This window comes from Pinus tabuliformis, chromosome 6 (genome assembly GCF_031772625.1).
Source record: "Pinus tabuliformis cultivar Carrire ecotype Pingquan chromosome 6, CPIR1, whole genome shotgun sequence".
NCBI lineage: Eukaryota > Viridiplantae > Streptophyta > Pinopsida > Pinales > Pinaceae > Pinus > Pinus tabuliformis.
This window is the reverse complement of record NC_142292.1, coordinates 1851130900-1851153784: the sequence shown is the minus strand read 5'-3', so window position 1 is coordinate 1851153784 and position 22885 is coordinate 1851130900.

Genomic DNA, 22885 nt, shown 5'->3' with positions numbered 1-22885 from the left:
ATAGAGAATTGGTCAGATGAGCTGATTGAAACATCAGATTCCTAGTTTGCAATGAACAAAGAAAAATCCATTTGAACAATCTTGTGAATTCTTTGAACAATCGAACCAAGTTCTTTGCAAGCTAGATATGACAGATGACCTTCCTACAAATGGTGACCAATTGTACAAGCATCAAAGTTAGCAAATGGTTTCAAAAAGGATGCTTGAACCATGAATTCATGAAACCATTTAAGGCATGGTGAGTGGAGAAGAACTTGATTCTTGTGACAACTTGTAATTCATTATCATGTAGGGAGAATTATGGTGTGATGAGAGGACAAATTTGCAATACAATATTCACAAGAAGACCAAGGAGCTGAGCATTAAGGGGGAAATTCGATAAGTACTATTCTTGCAGGAAAATATAGTCCTTGAGATGATCAACTTCACAATTCCATGATTTAATGAGAGATGGACACTCCCAACTCAAGTTTGATGTGATAGATTTGAATGAAGATGGATGGACTACAACAGATTCGTGAATTCAATCATAAGTAAATTCTTGAAACATTGAGAGATCACACCAAGAATACCAAACACTTTTACATGGGAATTCACATAGAGTGAAACCATGCAGATGGATAGATTGTACAAAAGAAACCAGATATGATTTAGTTCGGGGGGCTTGCCAGAATCATAAGATCCTGACATAACCATCAATGGAAGTTCATGTGCCTCGACTCCCTGGTAGGTCATAGAATTTTCCAGAATTGTAGAATCACATTTTGAATCTTGAACCATATCATGCATGGTTTAAGGGTGGTTGTTGTTGCTAATTTCAAAACTGCTCTCTGGATGGCAGCCATCTCTGTCACAGGTTTCACCAAATTTTTCAGCTTCAACAACAATCATATTACTCAATTGAAGAGGCTCTTCTGATAATACATTCAAAGATAAATTAATTGGTGAGATCTCATGAGCAAGCTGATTTGAAGAGTTGTATTCATGCAAAAGAAGAGATGATGAGGGGTGGGAAGAGTTCTCTATGATTTGACTATTTTCAACTTCATCATGGACAACCTCACTGCCTTGTGTCAATCGAGGAGATAACCCATCGGAGGAAGAAACAAAAGAACATGGAGTATCTCCGCCATAAGTGGATGTGTTGTGAATGGTAGGACACAAGGGATAGTGAGGTGGAGGAGAAGTTTCAATATGAGAATCTTCTTTGACTGAAGCATATTCTACATCTAAATTAGAATCTTCAAGAGAAGTGGAAAGATCATTTGATGTGTTTGGGCATTGGTCGCGACATATGGAAGCACTGGAATGATTACTGCCCAAGGTTGGGGGTTGATTAAAAGAGTTGATTGTACTAGATTTTCCACCGATTAGAGAGGATTGAGAACCGCTCGAGAATGGAAACTAATTATTTTGATGCAGACAATTTCAAAACATAGCGGAAAGATTGATAGTTTCCTCACCTTTCTGCTTTTTTACCTGCAAAATGTGGCTTCCTTATGCATGATCGCAATTTTCACCAGCATCTTGAGAATTAATAGAAGGCGAAAAACTGGCTGGTGAAGCAGATTGATCAGGTGAGTCATGGTACAAGGAGTCATGATGTGAAGAAGATAGAGGATAACATAAATCTGCTTCAGTCTTGAGATTAGAGTTGTGAATGGTGACATCCTATTGCGGATTGGAGGAATGAGTTGTTTCTATAGGATTCCTAATCCATTCTAGGATTTCCTCCATTGAAGCAGGAGACGAATGAGAAGACGCACTAGAGATTTGATTTTTAGATTTTCCAGTTTCATGATCACCACAAGGAGGTGCCCACATCGGGACTGAAAATGGAGGAGGACAAGAAATGAAAGGGGTAGTAGGCTCCTCCTTTGTGATTTGAGGTGCCTCATGATTCACTAGAGTTGGGGAAGAAGAAAAATGGGGACGTTTAGGTCCACCATATGAAGAGGCAAGAACCAAGTGCTCAAACTCTTGTTTTAAGAAATCCTAGTTCAATTCTTCTTTCGAAATTTCACAGCAAAGGTGAAGGAATCAATTAGAAAAGTTCTCAACTAATTCATTAGGTTCCATTCTTAAGAGATTGATCCTTCCACAAACATCTTAGTAGTTATACTTACCGAAGTCTTTATGGATCTCCGTAAGGAAAGGACGAAGGGAATGGATGGAAGTAGGTGGTGAGGTATGACACCATTGATTATCATGAAATTCAAGGGTGAGGAAGAAAAGCATGTAAGAAGACTCTTCATTATCGATTTCGTAAGGTTCACAAAATTGAAGAAAATAGGAAATTTGCATGGTTATGGATGTTTCGTCCTCACCTTCAAACTTTAACTAGGACAAGTGATCGAGAAGCTCATCAGGGGGTGAAAATTGATCAAGGGAAAAATTGGAGAAACACCCTAGGAGTACGATTTGTGTAAGAGCCTACAAAAACCTACTTTCACTAACACAACATCATAGTTCTCTCATCCCTATGTACACTACATACAACATCACACTCTTCTCAGCGTTCTTCTTATGCATAGACACCTCTAGCCTTTCACACAATAGCATTAGATCTCTCTTGAGGTATTTTTCTTCTACTTAGGCACTCTTAGCCTCTTCTTTGTAGAACTTACTCACTCGATGTCACATGTAGCAAAGAAAACACACACAAATCTCTACAATTATATCACTCAACATTGTTGCATTCCCCCACATTGCTCAATTGTGTTCCTTTTTTTTGTTCCTCTATTGTGCACTAGTCCACGTTAGCTTCTGCTACCATCCACACCGCCCAAGAGTGTACCTCTGTAGTGCCCTACTCTAGTTGACTAAAAATGATATGACATTAACATTTATTTAGCCCTAAGGTCTGCACTTTATTCTTTGCGGACCTCAGGTTGAGGATCCGAACACGTGAATCTATTATTAGTGGTTGTGATGTTTATGTATGTTCTCCATTGATATTATGATGAAGATAGCATTAATGGTTATGTATGTTATTTATTGGTATTATTATGATTGTAGCATTAATGGTTATGCATGTTTTCTATTGATATTATAATGATTGTAGTAGAAATGGTTATGTTTGGTCTCTATTGAATTTATGATTATGATAGCAGTAAAGGATATGTATGCTCTCTATTGATATTACGATATGAAAACTTTGATGGATATGTATGTTTCCATTGATGTTATGATGATGATGATAGCCATGATGGAGGTGTCCCTATGTTAGCTACTTACATTAGTTTTGGTTCACAATGAACAATGATGCGAATCACTAGGTGATGTTGATGATGTTATTATGACAATGAATAACACTGAGAAACCTTGTTACTGATGATTATTGAGTATGGTAGGAAACCACCAGAGGCACTCGCATATGATGAGTTGAAGACAACTGGTTTGATGAAAATTTATATTTTGTCTTTGAAATTCTAAGCCAACTTTGAAACCTGCTATATGTGTATATTTATATTCTGATGATATGTTAGTGGTTGCAAGCACATATTAGTTGCTTGGCTGAATGACTCACATATGGGTGATGGGGTTGTACAATTGGATGGAACTGCATGGGAGGTGTGGGACAATGTCCTTGATCTCACCCACTAGCACTCTCGTCGTGACTTGGGTTGGAAAGGTTGAAACACCTTCGCCTTGAAGATCATGATGTCATGGGGGCAGGTCCCAAAGTTGGGTTGCTCATGAGGATTTCACTGGGGGACATGCATTAAGGTGGATTTCTTAATCCTCGACGCCATTCATCTCACTATAGCAGGAAACATAAGAGATGATAGTGGTATCTCTTGTTGCACCTATACTTTCCCCTCGTAGCCACTAAATGCTTGAAGGGCAAGTGGCGTGGCAGCCTTGGAACTTCAAGGGAATTTCTTGAAGGGCACAACCAACTTGGCAACCTTGGCATCACAAATAAACTGTTAGGCATGACACCCTTGGAACTTCAAGGGAAGTTCTTGCAGGGCACGACCAAACTTGGCACCCTTGGAATCATTCAAAATAAATAAATTAATAAATATAACCAAGATATGAAAACCATGTAAATTCACTTCAAGTGGTAAATGATGATTAGAACCGCGGTAATTAAATCAAGAATAAAACTTGGGTTAAGGGGATCATGGGAAGAAATAAAATATTTCACCTTAAAAACTCTACTGTTCCCATGTTGGAAAATATTAGGTAGATAATGTAATTTAATTAGGTAAAAAGGGGAAAGAGGAACATAAATGTAAGGATAAATATTAATCCTAAAATAGTTAAACCTAATTAAGAGAAGAGGATGGTGAATTAAAATAAGATTAATAAATTAAATTTTAAAGAAATTTAGAGAACCTCTATGTGGAAACAACCAACATAAGAATATCCATCTAAGATATAACTTGAGTTAAATTAGGGAGTAGATAGGGGATAAAATCTTGACTTATCAATTGACTTTGGTAATGAATAGAAATTAAGGAGTAAAAAGGGGGATCAAGAGATAACTAGGAGAAGAAATAGGAATCTTGTTGAGGTGAGGGAAAATATTATTTTTAAGTAAATAATTTTGGAGATCCTTGATGAGAGAGTGACACATGGGTGGGTGAATAATCAAACTATGGGATTATAAAAAATAATTAGTTATGCATGAAATGCCAAGTGTCACCTTTAAGGACTCCTATAAAATAAGGGGCAGTCCATGGGAGAAGGGAATTTTTCTTTACCCTACTGTTGGATGGATGAGACTGTGTCAGAGTAGTGACTACGAGCTATAGTGAGTTTGGTGAGGTAGAGGAATTTAGAGAGGGGACTCTTAAGCCAAAGATTGCTCTCCTCTACCAGCTAATACATTCCTCCATTGTAGAACCCCATTGCATCTTGGGGGTCAGCGGGGAAGGAGAGTACCCAAGGAGTAGGCTGGGAGGTCAACGGGTGGGTCACTACATTCGGATTAAGCATGTAGACATTCACGCTTGGAGGCGACCTACAATAAAGGAAGACAAGTAGTGCCAAGTCAAGTTTGAATCTCGTCTTCTAGTGAACAGTACCTATGTTGTTATAATATTCTTTTGTATGACTTCATTATGGCTTTAGTTAATAATATGTAAATTAGATGATATGTTCAATGAACTAAATTTCAGGGATGTGTTAAATAGTGCTTAATAAATTTTGAGTTCTCAATGCTATTTTATTATGGTTGTATTTTTATTTTTATTTAAAAAAAAAAAAAAAACTATAGGGTTGGTCCCTACAAGCTTCGCATGGATCTCCATCCTATTGTTGCATTTGACTTGGCTATTCATACCTCATTAAAATTTGAATATGGGAATCTAAGTGATATCCATAATGAGAATTAATTCTCAGTCCACCAATACACTTCAACCAGGCACTATCATCTCTGTGAAAAAATGTATGGGCCTGAGGCTCTCCATGCTTATTCATGGATAACACAACTAGACGATATTTTAAGATGGCTTCTCTGCCCTTCATTTAGTTCACTAAGGCATCCACGGGAAGATCAAGGATGGATTTCTTTCAAATTCAAGACAAGACTCAATAATATTTTATGCACAACGGGTTCCTCGATGCCTTGAATTCATCAACCAACTCCTCTGTGTGATCATGGTCCTTGATGTCGGCTCATCCATCTTCCATACACCTTTGTGCTACACTATCCGAGTTATAACTCATTGTAACTTATATTAAAAGAACATTACAAAATATCACAATGTTGATGCCTTTATCCCCTTGGTGCTTAGCCCTTATTTCTTTTTTCACTCATCATGGGACTGGGAGTTGTGAACGACGACTTCTCATACCACTATAGTGTTATATCAGAGCCCTTGCATATTGTAACTTTTATTGAACAAACCTTATTAATTTGAAAAGTCCCAATTGCTTTTAGCTATTTATTACATAGCCCCTTATCCTGTTTCCCCTTCATGGGACCATATGATGTGACTGACGGCATAAATTTTACATGTTAAGCCCTTTAGGACATGTTGGGGGCCTATCTCATTGTATTCTAGCACTGCTCCCTTCTTTCTCTAGCTTCTACAAAAAATCACTACCACATCGGAGCTCCCTATATCGGGAATTCCTCTTAGTTCAATTACGGAGAAATTCTGCAATCTCAATCCTCTGATCACAACACTTTAGGTACTATGGTCTTGCATGTCCCTTGGTTCTATCAGTTTCCTTGTGACAAAATTCCAATCACCATCGAAGCCCCTTTCATCACACCTTCCCTCAAAACATTTACACTGGACTTATGAGATGGTCAACTGCATAAATACTTCATAGCACATAGGTGCTTAGCTCTCCTCTACGTCCTTGGTCCTTTGGATCTCCCACAACCATGTACCAGTGTTGGGCGCAACCCAACGTGGCCTAGATTTTGGTAAAGACCCTGCAATTTGTGCAACGGACTGTGTAGTGGAATGCGCAATGAAATGCAAAGTGGACTGTGCAGTGGAGCAATTGGAATATACCACATGGTATAAGGGCCTTGGGGTGGGTCAAAGCCCCTCCCTTTTGTAAAAGAACACAATTTTGTAAGAGATAAATGGTTTTCAGACCATGGTAGTTTGTTTTAAGGAGTCCATGGTGTTTGGACCTTGGTATTTAATGATGTAACCCTTGATGTAATGGAATATAATAGGTAAATTAATAAAGAAGAGGATTGTATTTATGATCCATATCAGTGTTATGGTGGTATTGTTGTAATCTATACTTTGGAGAGAGGCAAGGCTTTACAACTGAGTGCGCAGAGGCATGAGTCTACAACTGAGTGAGAAAACAACCTGTAGCTTAGTGCGTAGGCCAAGAACTGTTTTTCATACAAGGTTTATTATTATAAGCAAAAATTCTTATGGACATAGCCCCACATTGGGGTGAACCATGGTAAAATTGGTGTCTTCATGTGTATATTTGCTTATTATATGTTCTAGTGTAGCAGTTTATTATAGTTACACTTTATTTCAGCATAATAATGATTTATGGCTTTATATGATACGTTTAAGTGATTAATGTAATGTGGCGAACTGATTTATGAATGATAAGAGAAAAAAACAGAACACCACATCTCTTCATCCTTCAAGGCTACAAAATCTTGGTTCTGCACTCTCCCATAGTTGCTTCAGGTGATGCCACGATCTGCTTGCAGGTTATTGCCAAAAGGGCCAAATATTGAGGGTTTTGTTGGTGCGAAATATAGATCGAACCTTGGTCAGCCAAAACCAAGCCAACAAATGGTTCTATTGTTGATACCGAGATTCGTTTGAGTGATATGTGGATGTGGCACCCATCGAGGAAATAGATTCAAGATTGGATAGAACTAAAATAGAATAAAATTGTGGATCAAGAAAATAGAAACCCTCATATGGAAGCCGAAGATTGGTTACAAAAGAATATTTTTACAGATCAATACGGAATTTTATTCACTTAATTTCCTACTGAGCTATACGAGCAGATATCAAGGTTGAATGAAATAAAGAACTATTTTAAAGGTGAAGAATCTATGGTTTGAAATCAAAAGCACTGACAATAAGATTTCAAGTGTTGATTTCTGGATTGATAGCATCTTGGGAGGATTCATTACTGAGTTCCTAGTAGACTTGATTGTGTCCTATAGTGAAGCAGAATGAAAATTCTTTAGGCGAACGTGAGGTAAGTATTCAAAATCTATGAAACTTTGGATTAATATGCTTTTGTGTAAAAAGGGAGTTTTAGAGATGCAATCATATTTCTAGTTTACTTACATTTGGAAGAAAAGGGAATAAATATGAGCAAGAGATTGGAACAATGCGAAGTGTAAAGAGATATAAAGTAGATACCAGAAAGATATCTCATGGAAAAGATCCAAAAATTTTCATAGAAATTGATTATATCCCTCTTTTGAGTTAATTTGAAAGTGAACAAAGCATCCCTGATAACCCTCAGGTAACTCTCCAGTATTCACCCTTCCAGCTTGAGGGTTCTCCAAAGGAAGAATCCAATAATAGCCAGGGTATGTTTGGCTCTCCCCCTCCCCCTCCTTCTACCCATCCTACCCCCATCCCCCTCCCCCTCCCCCTACAAGTAAAAGTATGACTAACAATATTAAGCTACTTTTTTCAAAGGAACTCAATTGGAAGATCCAAAATATTTTTGGTTTCTATGTGAAGTAATATGGACAACGAAGAAGATAAATTATGAAAATATAAAGAAAGTGCAGCTCGTTATGACGTTCCAATATAGAGAATCGACATGGTATATTAAGTATTCAAATAATCACATCAAAACACTTGCATATATTAAAACACCACTGATAAAAGAGTTTAAGAAGCGAAAGTCTGAGTCGCAGTGCATCACCGAGTTGAAAATGATAAAACAGAAACCTATCTAGTTTGTTTGGGAGTTTGATCATAGATTTAAGGCGTTATTGGATCAAGTAAGCTTCGACATAGCTCCATAGCAACATCAAGAATGGTTTATAGATGCGTTTCTATTGCATATCAGATTTCCATTAACAAAACAAAAGATAGGAACTCAAGCCAAAGCTCTAGAAATTGTGATGAAATTGGAATCTTCGCCTATATGAGATACTAATGCAAGAATGAAATAGATTCAGAGTCAGCGGACAAATCTAAGAATACAATTACAAGACATCGAGAAACGCAAAGAAGTTAGACAAGAAGTATGGTGTATGAAGTGCAGATCATAGGGCCATTCTAAAGAGCAATGCCCTATCTTCAAAAATTTTAGGGCTAGTAGGGCACAAAATCCCTTGAATGTAGGATCTAGCCTATGGTGCGAAATATGTAAGACTAGAGGAGAACATTGTTCAAAATACTATTACTTATTACAGAAATATGTATAGAATCTGAGGAATCTATACTCTAATTTTTGTAAACCGGTAGGACATGATGAGAATAATTTTCAAGCTTACGAACTAATGATGGAGTGCGGTGTTGACACTTATAGAATGAAATAAGAAGAGAATGGACAAGAGGACAATGGTGTATGTATAGGTGGGTTTTATAACTCAATTGATGGCTGATCTCTATTTTCCTCACGGGTGATGATGTGCCTTGAATTCAATCTAAGTTCATTACATTCTTTTTGTTCAATCTCATAGTCTGAGCTTTCGACAATTTGCACCAGTTGAATCGGTCTGTTATTGGGATTTGGATTCGGTTGAGCTAGCAATTGAGGACGCAGAAGGGGCTGAGGATTTTGATGTAATGGATATGGGGTTGATAATGTAGGTTGAGGTTGAGGACCTGTCCCATAGGTGTATTGGTTATCCCTAAAGGTTGCTACTAATTTAAAGACTAGTTTAGATTTTGTGAAGTAGAGGCAGGCCACTGGGATGGATATGGATTACCTTGCCAAACATGAGTAAAAGGAGAATTCGACAAGCCATTACCTGGAAAGGACTGAGTTGGCTAAGGTGTCATAGCAAATGATTGGGATTGCCAATTTGAGTAAGGTGATTGACCTTTCCATGCTGCCCCTGTATTCTGCTACTGATTAAATGATGAAGAAGGAGAGAATTGGGATGTGTCTTGTGACATACCTATGGGTTTGGTCTGCCACTGTCAACGCTGGTTCATTGAGTATATTGGTTTTGTCTCTTCTTTTGTTTCTTTGAAAACTGCTTTCAACCCTGGAAGTGATGGACATTGCTCAGTGGCATAATCCTTGGTGTAGATGGTGCATGTCTAGACCATGTCCAATGGACACTGCCATTGGTTGTGCTTCTTCCGACAACATAGGCAGCAAACATCCAAGTTCTGTTATGCTAAGGTTTGTTTTTGTTTGGCCTATAGGACATGTAACTGCATTGTAAGGGTGCCTAGGATGTCCATCTTGAAGTCTTCTAGGAGGTTACTGATTTCCATTCTTGTTACGCCTCAACTGTGTGGTTTGCTACCTTTAGTCATAGGATCTTGGCTTCCTAACCAAGTGCGTGTGCTACCTCGCGAACACCTAATACACAAGCGAATTCTTTCATCATAATCCTCTTAAGAAATATCTCCCTTCCCCATCAAATTGAGTGTTTATATCCATTCTTCTTTCATTCCTTTAATTAGGATGTCTCTCATGACTTCTTTTGGTAATGCAAAGTGAGGGGATCTATGAAAATGGTAGTGAAACCATTCGACATATTCTCCTAGAGTTTCATTATCCTTTGCAGTCATCTTAAAGATTTCATATTTAATTCCCTATTCCTACACAAGTCTTGGTATCTTGTGAGGAAGGAAGTTTTCATGTCATCCCAACAGTTAATAGTATGTCTGCCTAAATCCATGAACCACCTCAAAACTACTCCTTTCAGAGTAGAAGGGAAAAAATTTAATTTTTGAGGGTTGGTGGTATCATCGTATCCTCTGCAGAGGACACCAAACTCGAATAAGAAGGCATCCAGATCCTCTGTGAGCATCCCATGAAAGGTTGGGAGATATTGCAAGGGAATATATTTCATAGGGACATTGGCTACTGGATCGAATATGGGTTATTCCAATGTCAAGATCTAACTTTGAGGTGGTAAATTCTCCATTTGGTAAAAAGTGTGACAATATCCTTCAGGGACGTCAGGGGGTGCTACTTGAGTAAGTGGAGTATTCTCAACCCGAGATGGCTTTGCAGCACTACCTAGATCTGGGATTGTAGGAGATCCTAGTTTAGAAAACTATGGCCATGCCTTAGTAGTCCCACTGGCTTCCCCCTCTCCTTCTCTTAAATTGCACGATTCTCCCTCTTGTAAAGAATTGGAATGTAAATTTTTTGTACCTTGAAAGTTTTTTTTAGATCTTCCAATTTGGTTATGAATCTTATCATAAGTTGCAGATGGTGATCCCTCTGCTTGAGGGATTACAGTATGGATTTTTCCAGATATATTCTGGGGTCCTACTCATGCTTGAGACTCTTCTTTTCTTACAATTTTGTCTATAAAAGTTTTTCTCCCAAGGTTCAGCGATCCCTTGGGTTTTGTGGATTTAAGTGGGGGATTCTAATATTTTTCTATCTTTTTATTCCTAGTCATTCATAAAAAAAACTATTCCTATTTAACCTCTATGCTTTTGCTGAAAAGCGGGCTGGTGAGGAAGCACTTTACTTGCTAGTTACGCAGGTCCTTATCTCCCATTTTTAAAACCCAATTATTTTACAACAAAATAAAAAGAAATCACTTTGAAACACTCTTCCTGGAAATGACGCCAAAATGTTGGTGCACTAAGATGTCTTATTAAAAGAAATATTAATACCTACATTAATCATCAACCCTGGGCAAGTCTTTTTATTTCAAGTGTGTCAACACTATATATGTAGTGAATTCAAAGGTCAATTCATAATGAAAGGAGTTGGAATCATTGCAATCACTAATGTCTATTTCTCTAAGTTCAATCTAAACAATTCTGAAAGAAATATCTAAAGCACTTTCAAATCTACGTAAACTATTTTGTAAGAAACTGAATCAAAATGAAAATAGAAAGAATCACTCTCAACAATCTAACTGGTATTGGAACTAGTGTATTTAACATGAAGGAAAGCTACAACAATTGAACAACAAATAACTATGTAAACATCTCATGGAAAGCAATAAACTATAGCTTTGAAATCTATGATAATGTTACTTTAGAATGAACATCAATCTAATGCTTAAATTAACATAACCAATTCAATAAAGAGTATCACGATTACGTAACACACATCTAGATCTATAATCTCGTATAAACAACAAACACAAACTAGAATCACCAATCCTCAGAGTAATCAGAATAGTACTAACTTTATAAACTAATAATAATAAATAGTTATAAGAATAAATAGAAATAATTATAACACAATTGAAGTAGTAGATCTCCTATCGACTGGGCCCAAAGTCTCCAGAAGTCCCCACTGTTAGATATTCAGAATATGATTATGGATGAAACACAATCTTCTTCATTAAAATCAATAATAGAGTTACAACAACATCGTGATGAAAGTATTATAGGTCCAAAAAGAATAGCTGCAATTTGAGAATTCCTAACTAGTTGTTCAATTCGCCTCAGGGGTTTATATAACTTTTGGAAAAATAAATGGATAGAAGTGAATCCTTAGGATTAGGAGATCCTGAAGATTTCACGACCCTCGATTTGATTTCATCATAGAATAGAATTGGTCCTCCTGGTCTTTCGCTGTCTTCCATACTCAAGACGCTGCCTTTTTCCTTTCCTGGCTTCTGTTGTTCTGTGGATTGAACAACAATCGTCCAATCCACGTCCTTGTATGTAAAGATAGCAAAAGTTAGTTTTTCGTGCCCAGATTTATCCAATTTGTTAATAATCGATTTTACCCAGCCTCTTCTATTGTTTCTTCTATTTTTTTTCCTAAAACGAAGATAAACATCCGAAGACAAATTCTTAATTAAGTTATTTACGAGGAGAAAACATACCTTTTCCTCGGCCCAACACAATTCTCTTACCACTTTTGAGAGGGCAGTCCTGAGTATCTGATCCGAATGGAAAATGGCATCAACGCATGGTACTCATCCACCCATATTATTCATCGACCCATGGAATTTACCCATGGTATTGTAAATGGCATCCGCCCGTGGTATTGTAAAATCCACCCATGGTATTCATTCACCCATGGAATTGACCCGTGGTATTGTAACGGAAAAACACTATAAGTAACAAGTCACATTTTGTAAAAGGACAGATTGTTCGCCACAATGTAGCCTTTACAGTTCAGAGGCATGTAGCCACCACATCTCTTCTCATAGATAAGCTACCATCGCCCTAGCTAGTTTATTTTCATTACTATTTTAAATAAGAGTTTCTTTGTGGTTTTGTTTATTGGGCATTCTCCTATTTTTCTTCTGGCAATTCAAGTTCTCAGATCTTGGGGGTCTCTCCTCACAAGATCCATTTCAATCTTTTAGATCTTGGGGGCCTCCTCCCAAGATCCGGATCAGTGGTATCAGAGCAGGTTATGATTCCATGGGAACGAGGGTTTGATGCATATTTCAGTTTCAAATTTTGCAACAATATTCAACAAACTTCAGGCATGTGCTACAACCTCCATAGAGCACTTTCTTGGGTCAAGCAGGAAGAAATTTTTTTTTCATTTTCTTGCAGGAATTTTTTTGGGCGGTGACTTTTCAGATCAGATCTGAAACATTTGGTACAAAATTTACAAAAACAAATACCAGATCTAGATTCCTCTCGAAAAATCACCCAATTTCAAAAAAAAATGGGTCAAATCGGAATTCGGATGTGGGAGATATCGCTGATTTAAAATCAGCGATTTTATTAGAATTTTTGTGACGGCAGAACTGTTGTAGCATGAATCTGAGATCTCAGAGTGTCCAGATAAGGATTTTCAACTCATGGAAAGATGAAAAATGTTCCTTCTACTTCTAAAAACAAGCTATAATAAATATTCTGAGTTATATTGGCTGAGTTATGTCCATTTTAATTTTGGAGCAGCATTCGGAGTGGGTTTCCATTGGAGACGTGCCCTCCCACCGAACTTTAGTTGGCACCTGCTTCACATTCATCAATTTCAACATAGCAGCATTCGGCTTGGGTTATTTGGAGACGTGCCCTCCACCCTAGGCTATGTAGGCACTTGCTACTTCACCAGCAACCAACATCATGGTTATGGGGTCAACCGCATAAAATCCTTGTCATCGAAATCCATTTGCTAGGTCGCACACTGTCAGAATCACAGTTGGTCACAAGCATTATAGGGTATCTCTATCCTCGGATCTTCGTTTATCAGGGTTTTGGGTTAACCACATAAAACCCTTATCTTCATTGGCTCTTCATATTCCACAAAGGCTTTGTAGGAGAGAACTTTACACAATGGGGACCATTGCTTCTTAAGGAGGGAGGAATGATCCGAATGGAAAATGGCATCAACGCATGGTACTCATCCACCCATATTATTTATCGACCCATGGAATTTACCCATGGTATTGTAAATGGCATCTGCCCGTGGTATTGTAAAATCCACCCATGGTATTCATTCACCCATGGAATTGACTCGTGGTATTGTAACGGAAAAATACTATAAGTAACAAGTCACATTTTGTAAAAGGACAGATTTTCCGCCACATTGTAGCCTTTACAGTTTAGAGGCATGTAGCCACCACATCTCTTCTCATAGATAAGCTACCATCGCCCTAGCTAGTTTATTTTCATTACTATTTTAAATAAAAGTTTCTTTGTGGTTTTGTTTATTGGGCATTCTCCTATTTTTCTTCTGGCAATTCAAGTTCTCAGATCTTGGGGGTCTCTCCTCACAAGATCCATTTCAATCTTTTAGATCTTGGGGGCCTCCTCCCAAGATCCGGATCAGTATCTTTACTGAGCTAGTCCATGATGTAGTGGAAATTTATATGGGTGACTTTACACCCTATGGGTGTGATTTCTAGGAATCTATCTCCAACATGTGTAAGGTGGTGAACAAATGCATTGAAATGAACCTATCCCTTAGTCCCAAAAAATGTGAGTTGTTGATGACTGTAGGATTGTTCTAGGTCATCCAATGTCCCAGAAAGGATTGCAGGTAGACACAAATAAGATAGCCATCATCGAAAGTGTCCCAGCTCTACAAAAACAGAGGGATTTCATAACTTTTCTAGGTTTAGCTAGATACTATAGGAAACTTATAAGAGACTTTAATAAGTTAGCTTCTCCTTTATTTGGGTTATTGGCCAAGGACGCTGAATTTGTATGGTCAGCAAGTTGTCAAGAAGCCTTGGACACCCTAAAGGACATGTTGACTACTTCACCTATTGTCCAAGGCCCAAATTGGGGTCTTCCTTTCCATATACATGTCAATGCCTCTCACAACGCCATAGAAGCAGCTCTAGGCCAGCTAGATGACAAGCTACCTTATGCCATTTACTTCATTAGTAAGAATCTTTCAAAGCCAAGTTGAACTACACATTGACTGAAAAAGAGATCCTAGCTATTGTGCATTCATTGAATAAATTTAGGCATTACATTACTGGTTACCAGACATTTGTGCATACTAACCATGCTGCAATTAAATATTTTATGAATAAATCTGATGTAAATTCCTGGATTATTAGATGGTTACTTTTATTGCAATAGTTTGATTTAACTATTATTGATAAGCCTGGTAAGGAGAATATTGTGGAAGATTTTTTTATCGATATTGACTATTCCTACAAGGGAGGAATGAATGGTTGATGATCAGTTACCAGATGAACACTTATTCGCCATTTCAGTTCTCTCTCCATGTTTTGCTGATAAGGCAAATTACTTGATGTCTGCATAGTTTCCACCAAATTTGTCATCCAAGGAAAAGAGCAAGATCGTAAGGAGGATCTCCCAATTCACTTGGATTGGGGGCAACCTCTTCAAACTAGGACCGTATCAAATTCTAAGAAGATGTGTCAGGGAGGAGGAAGTCTTTGACATCCTTCTGACCTTTCATGATGGGCCTTGTGCAGGTCACTTTGCAACCAAAATGACAACATTCAAGGTACTACACGTTGGTTATTACTGGCCCACTCTTCACCAGGATGTGAGGAGGCATACTAGTTAGTGTGATTGATGACAAAGGATGGGGAAACCTACCCTAAGGGATGAAATGCCTCTGCAACCTAAAGTAACTTTCGAGCCATTTGACAAGTGGGGCATGGATTTCATTGGACCTATTGACCCTCCATCCAGGCAGTAGTAGTACGTCATTGTGTGCACTGAATATTTAACCAAGTGGGCTACAACCAAGGCCATCAAAGTCACGTAAGAAGAAAAATTGGTTGAATTCTTAAGGAAAAATGTATTTTATAAGTTTGGGTACTCTAGAGAATTGGTCACTGATCAAGGCAGTCAATTTACATCTCACATGATTGAAAATTTGTTAAGCTAGCACAAGATGAAGCACAGAACATCCACTCCTTACCACCCACAAGCTAATGGGCAAGTGGAGGTAACCAATAGAGCGCTGGAAGGCATTCTAACCAAGGTGATTAGCAACAACAAGAAGGATTGGGTAGATAGATTAGTTGAGGCCACTTGGGCCTACAATACCACTTGGAAGACCACCACTGGATTCACTCCTTATGAGCTGGTTTATGGGAAGAAATCCCTACTGTCCATTGAATTTGAATACAACACCTTAAGAATGGCAACACAACTAGATCTAGATTTCACCAGGGAACAACAAGAAATATTTGTCTAGTTGAATGAGTTAGATGAATTTAGGATGCAGGTGCTCCTACACATAGAGGTGAATCAATTTCAAAGGAAAATTTGGCATGACAAGAATATAAAGGACAAGCAGTTTCAAGAAGGTGATTGGGCCTTGTTGTATGATTATAGGTGCAAGTATTTTAAAGGCAAGTTAAGGACTAGATGGTTAGGGCCTTATGTCATAGAAAAATGTTAGGATAATGGTTTAGTACAGATAAGAACCATTGATGCAGAGGCTATCCCTTTACTTGTCAATGGGTATAGATTGAAGGTCTAAAAGAAGCCCTTGTAAAAGCATGAATTCATCAATGACATCAACAAGATAGTGATGGTGGTGGAGCAAGTCTCAGCTTCCACCCCATCAAGTCCCTGAAAAATAAAACGAGAAAAAAAAATGAAAAAAAAAAGGAAAAAAGAAAAATAATAAAGAGACCTAGGTGAAAACCTCTATGAGGCACTTGAGTCTCGCTGTTGGGTTGAAAACCTCTTGAGGCGGATATTGAGGTATAAAAGGTGTCTTTTTAACTCCTAATTATCTTCACATTAATTGTCAACCTAGGGACGATTTTTTATTTCAAGAGTGTACTCAGTCTGAGGCGGTCACTTGCTCAAGAGTAATGTTTTGTAGTATAGTGCTTAAAATGCAAAAGTAAATGAATGCTGGAAACAAAATCTAATCGGAACAACAAGAAACTGAAATGTTCTAAACTAAATCATTCACTCAAATAGTCATCAGTCGAGGACTCAGTAATGATAACTCTCTCCCCTGTAAACTGATGCAAATGAAAATAAATCATAGGGAAGATCTCCAATATGAGAACTTAGACAGCTATAGTCAATGTTCTTTACAGTTGTTGATCTTTCAATCCACACTAAAGCAAATAACTGGAAATGGAAATTCAATTAGAAATGCTCACTAAAACACACTTGCTGCAATATTAGTGAAATGTGAAATCAAATCCTTGCATGAAAGAGATAACAACAAAGCCTATTTGAACAACAACACTAAATTAATGTAAATGAACAACACAGCTAAATTAATGGAAATTAATAGCAATCTAAAATATAATGGAACAATAAAGCTAATTAAGTGGAAACACACAACGACTGTAAATTAAACTGAATCAACAATCTTATCCTAGTAGAATGAACATTAACCACATGTATAATAGGAATGGCAATCGCAATTATAATTGAACGATAATTAAGTGAATAGAAATCGTAGTTGTAAGTGAACTGTAGTTAAATGAACAACAATTGTAACTGTAAATGAACAACAGAATCTGAATTAGACATCGTAATATTATTTCAGAATGAACAAAATGACATTTTAAGTTATGAATAATAATCTTTCTGTCAACACAATCCAATCATGATTTTGATATAACAGGGCGATTCAGCGAAATGTTCAGAAACAGAAGATTACTAAATAAAAAAAATTTAAAAAATGAAAAGGAAATCAAACCATCACACAAAACTATAAAATAATGATACAAGAAGTAAGTGGATCCACTAGGTCCGAGCCCTTAATCGTTGGTGAAACACCGCCAGATTACTTCAGGAGATGCGAAGGAACTGCAACTATATTTATATGTTAATCATTGCATAAATATCACAGTAGTTTCGTTCTCTGCTTCAACAACGAGAGTCCGCAATAACAGTTACAATTTCTCAATGTTAATTCTCCCATTCCTCCTATCCTATCTTATCTATCTCTAATCTATTTAATTCTCTCTCTAATCATCCATCATGAATCCTTCTCTTCTCTGATCTTTGTTTTCATTTAAATACAGAGAGAGCAGAGAGAAGTTACAATAGAGATGATTACAATATGATTCTCATTACAAAATTGGATTGCTCACAACAAATTGATAAACAAGATCCTATCTGGAATATCTCTTCATCAATCATTCAATAGGAACAGGTCGAATTTGGCATTACAACTGGGATATTTTGGAAAACGACCATAACAACGAATCTAAGAAAAACGTCTTCAGAGAACCTTCCATTTCTCTTAGTACGGGCCAAATTTTGGAAAACTGGATAGTAGAAAACTAATTTGGTCTGTTCTGAACAAAACCCATGTTTCGGATTTTCCAAATTCTTCTCCATTCGTCCCGGCCATTCAATACAAAATTGTCACTTCTTATTCCAGTGAATTTATGAGTTGGAATATTTAATGATGAGCTGGAGATCAAATCTTCAATCTGGAAAATATCTTGGAGGCTAAATGGTGAAAAAATTATTAATAAACCATAATTGGTAAAATCATGCATAATAATCAATTTATTAAAAATAAAAGAGAATAAATAATATTTATCCATAAGAACATAAATAATTATAAGATGGAATTATATGATAAACCATGATAAATGACGTGATAAAGAATGGTAGAAATGGATGAAATAGGTGTTAAAAAGTGATAATAATAATGACATATTAATGGCCCAACATGCCCACAAACTGAATATATTGCATGTCCTCATGCAACCCAAAACTGAATATATTGCATGTCCTCATGCAACCCAAAGACTCTGTGTTAACAAAGCAATAAAAAATTGTTCATCTCAGCTCATGAAATGGATAGAACAAATGAATTCTTCCTCAATTAATGAATATTCAATTTTAGCAATCTTGATGAAGGCGTAACAATTTTTACATTGACGTTCAAGTTATGTGTATATGAAGTTGCAGCAAAATATGATATAAGTAATAGCAACTTCATTAACCATTTTCTCAAAAACTACAAACCAGATTTTGCTGAAATGTTGCAAGTAGATTTATAATATATTAATGCTTCTATGATCCAAAAATCAGATTGTTTTGATGCACAAATCATGAGATATAAACAAAATGGTTGTAGGTGATAGTGCATGATTTCTGAAATTTTATGAACTAATTTAACTTGAAATTATTTGGGTTTGTGTATTTTAATAATACGTCTATGTTTTCCAGAAATCACAAGAATTGAGTTCATAGTTTTAAAAATATATGGAAATCAATTTCTGCACTATATAAAAATGAAATTGTATGCCTTAAATGAAGAAGAAAGTAGAAAACATCCATCATGGTTAGCAATGCCTCCCCCAAACTGAATAATTAGCATGCCCTCATGTAATGCTAGAAAACAAATTGAGGTGGTCGCTACCATCTGTTGAATTCTATGCTTAGTGTAAAACAACATGGAATAAGGGGGTGTTGAGAATGAATAAGAAGATCAATGGATGATAAAGACATGGTCATAAGAAAGAAAGGAATGAAAGCAACACTCCCCCAAATTGAAAGATGATATGTCTCTGAAAAATGGGAAGTGGTAAAGATGTGGAATGAAGGATGATAAATAATGTTTAAAATGGATTTTCATCAAAATTCTCCTAAATTCGTAATAAATCAGAAAATTATGCTATTTTACCTCAAGTTTTACCTCCAAAAGGAAAAATGTGGAATGACATATATAGGCTGGCATTTGTTGAAGGTGATGTAGGTAGAGTTGGTGCTGAAAGTGATGCAAAAGGTGGAATCCAAACAAGCACATCATGTCTGAACAATTGTGCGCGTTTGTGAGTTGCTCAAGCCTTTTCTGTTAGTTGCAATAGTGTGGTCATGCTGCGAATAGAGTTTCCCCCCATACTTGTTGTTCTCCTGTAAACAAATCACTATTTTGCATACAATGTTCTTGAATCGACAGTGTTAGTTTTGAATAGCAACAGATAAGATGCACACAAAAATTTCAATCAGAAAATTTTTGTATACATGTAATACTAATATTTTGTCAAATCAACAAGTTATGGCAGAGTGCAGTAATCATATCGCATGCTATCCCATAATGCATACATTCCCCCCTCCAATTGGAAAAGAGATTCCATGACCATAAAGCCTATAAAAGGTGTAATGTTGATGGCAAGGCAAAGGAATGAACAATACGACAGTGAATAAAGAAGAGTACACATATCAATAATAGGACGGCAAGAGGTATGGTTATAATGAGAGCAGAGTGTGTAAACATAGTTATGAATAAGAGATAGGACACTTTGGATTGATGATAAGTTATGCAAAAAAGGAAAAAGGACAACAATATGCCAAAAAGATGCTTTGCTGATGGTATTCTAGCTGAAAATGATGCGATTGATCTGAAAAATTTTTCTCATGCGTAAAGGTTTAAAACAGGAAAAATTAAGGAAATAAATTCTTCGATAAAAATAAAGAATAAGAAAAGGGTATTATAGTAATAATTGATGATAAGATATAACTTCAATACCATAAGCAGAGCCTCTGTTGCCAGCAGGCATCCATAGCCTTGGCAGGGTTGCTTTTTAACCCATATGAGTCAGGATCTTCAATTTATAAATGGAGAGTTCCAATGTTGTTTTACAGAAGAGATCAGTGTGTTGGCATGGTAACCAGATAACCACACTGCCATTCACTGGGATGTAGCAAAAGTGATCAAGCCAAGTCGTGATGAGACCTCCTGTTCCAAGGATAATTTGGCTATCCAATGGGTCATAACCCTGGTGTGGTGGCCATAATAGGAATGTCACTTTGTTACAGCCTTATGAACATGGTAGGATGGCTCGTAATGACACCCCCTATCCTCCATCTGTGAACAAAATTTTGTTGTTATTAAACATTTTTACGATAAAAAAAGGAGGCTCAATCCTCCTTGAGAGCACGGATGGTCGAAGAAGTTGAACATGTCAATAGAAAAAAATATACCCATGATCTCATTTATTACAGATAAATAAGATTATAACCAAGAAGGGTAGAACCGGCATGGTATTAAGATGATCAATCAATATCATGTTCAATAGAAAACAATGTAGTAAAGTAGTATATAAATAATTGTGTCCCTTTTGAAAAGAATCTATCATTAAGGAGCTGTCCTGTTAAAGATCATAACGTGAATGATAGTAACTGGCTTCAATAGAATCCATAATTCTTGTCTTCATAAAAGTAGTGTACTTCATGCCATGAAAGGGAATCAATAAAATGTGGTTGAGATGAATTAGGAATAATCCCACAAGATGAAGGAAGGGTTTTTCTTGAAAATACTCCCAAAGTGTTACTCTGAAGGAACAACAAAAACACTCAAAAAAATGTTGTTCCTTATAGGGAACAACAAAGGAAAATACACACAAAAGTGTTGTTTAGAGATATCTGAGCAGAGGAGATATGATGGATATCAGAAGGTATGAGGCCATTTCATATCATCAAACATCAGGTCTCCATCATTTGTCGAGAAGTCATTCCAAGGAACAAGCCATTCACCACACATAAGGGACAGTTTTTCTTCAAACTGTGTTTCTGGGAAAGAAAAGATGAATTTGAGAAAAGTGAGAGAGGTTTTTGTCTATCATTGACTTAAGAAGAAAAGCCTTTTTTATTTTTTACACACGTTTCATGGTTTGGGAGAAATGTCGAAAACATCATTTGCCTCAGGAGGGTTAGTGCACCTCTGGAGTGACCTTGGTAAAATCAATTTTTCTCCTATATGAAATGACCAAATGACTTGCTTTATGAGTCAACTGATAAGTAGACACAAATAGATTTCCAATGAACTACCATGAGCTCAATTTGGAGTTGAGGAAGGCCTTCAAAAGTTGACTGCAACATCACTATGCATTTCAACAGCCTCATTTTGCACATTTTTACCAGTCTTGGGAGATTGGACTTTTGATAGGGAAAATGAACTCCAAATTGAAAAATTCAAGATGTTCTGGAAAGTAGACTCGATAAGATTTCCAAAGAACTATTGAATACTCAATTTGGCTAAGGGGAAGGCCTCCTAAAGCAGGTGGGAAGTGTCACTGCGCTTTTGACCAGTTTGCCCAAAAATTGATGTTCCTTAAAAGGAACGACTGCTATTCCTTAAGAGGAACAATAGCTATTCCTTAAATGGAACAACAAACACACAAACATGTGAAACTATTTTTCCTTAAATGGAACGACTGTTGTCCCTTAAGAGCAACAACAACTGTTCCTTAAATGGAACAACAAAAAGACAAACATAAGAAACTGTTGTTCCTTAAATGGAACGGCTGCTGTTCCTTAAGAGGAACAACAACTGTTCCTTAAGAGGAACAATAAAAAGACAAACATATGAAACTACTCTTCCTTAAATGGAACAACTGCTGTTCCTTAAGAGGAATAACAAACAAAATTCATATGAAAATTGGTGTTCCCTGTAGGGAACAGGAAGGGAAAAATAGAAAAAAAAACTAATGTACAATCTATTATCCAAGCAAATCCAATCAAATAAAAAGAAAACAAGAAAAAAGGTAAACTTATGTACAGGTGTCAAGAGAATAAATTGTTTAGTGGATTGGTGTTGTCGAAGAGTTTCCTTCTGCAGCAAGAATTTGTATTGTGGGGTCCTTATTGTTCAACGTCAATGGAGCAGAAACTACAATTTGAAGGGAACAACACCTGAAACACAAAAAAATAAAAGAAATTAGAAAAGAAACAACACTTTATTAAATTACAACAGCTATGATGTTATTTCCTAAGGCAAGGAAAAAATGGTCTCTTTGAAAATGTTTTGGTAGCAGTAACATGACATGAATCTTCAAATAGAAAGAAATCAATTCTTTATTTCTTCTGTTATGAATCCATTGGGTAATGAAATGTATGAAATTATCTTACTTCATTAAAATTTCTTTCAAGAATCGCTCGTCCATAAATTGACCTTTTTATTCTCCTAA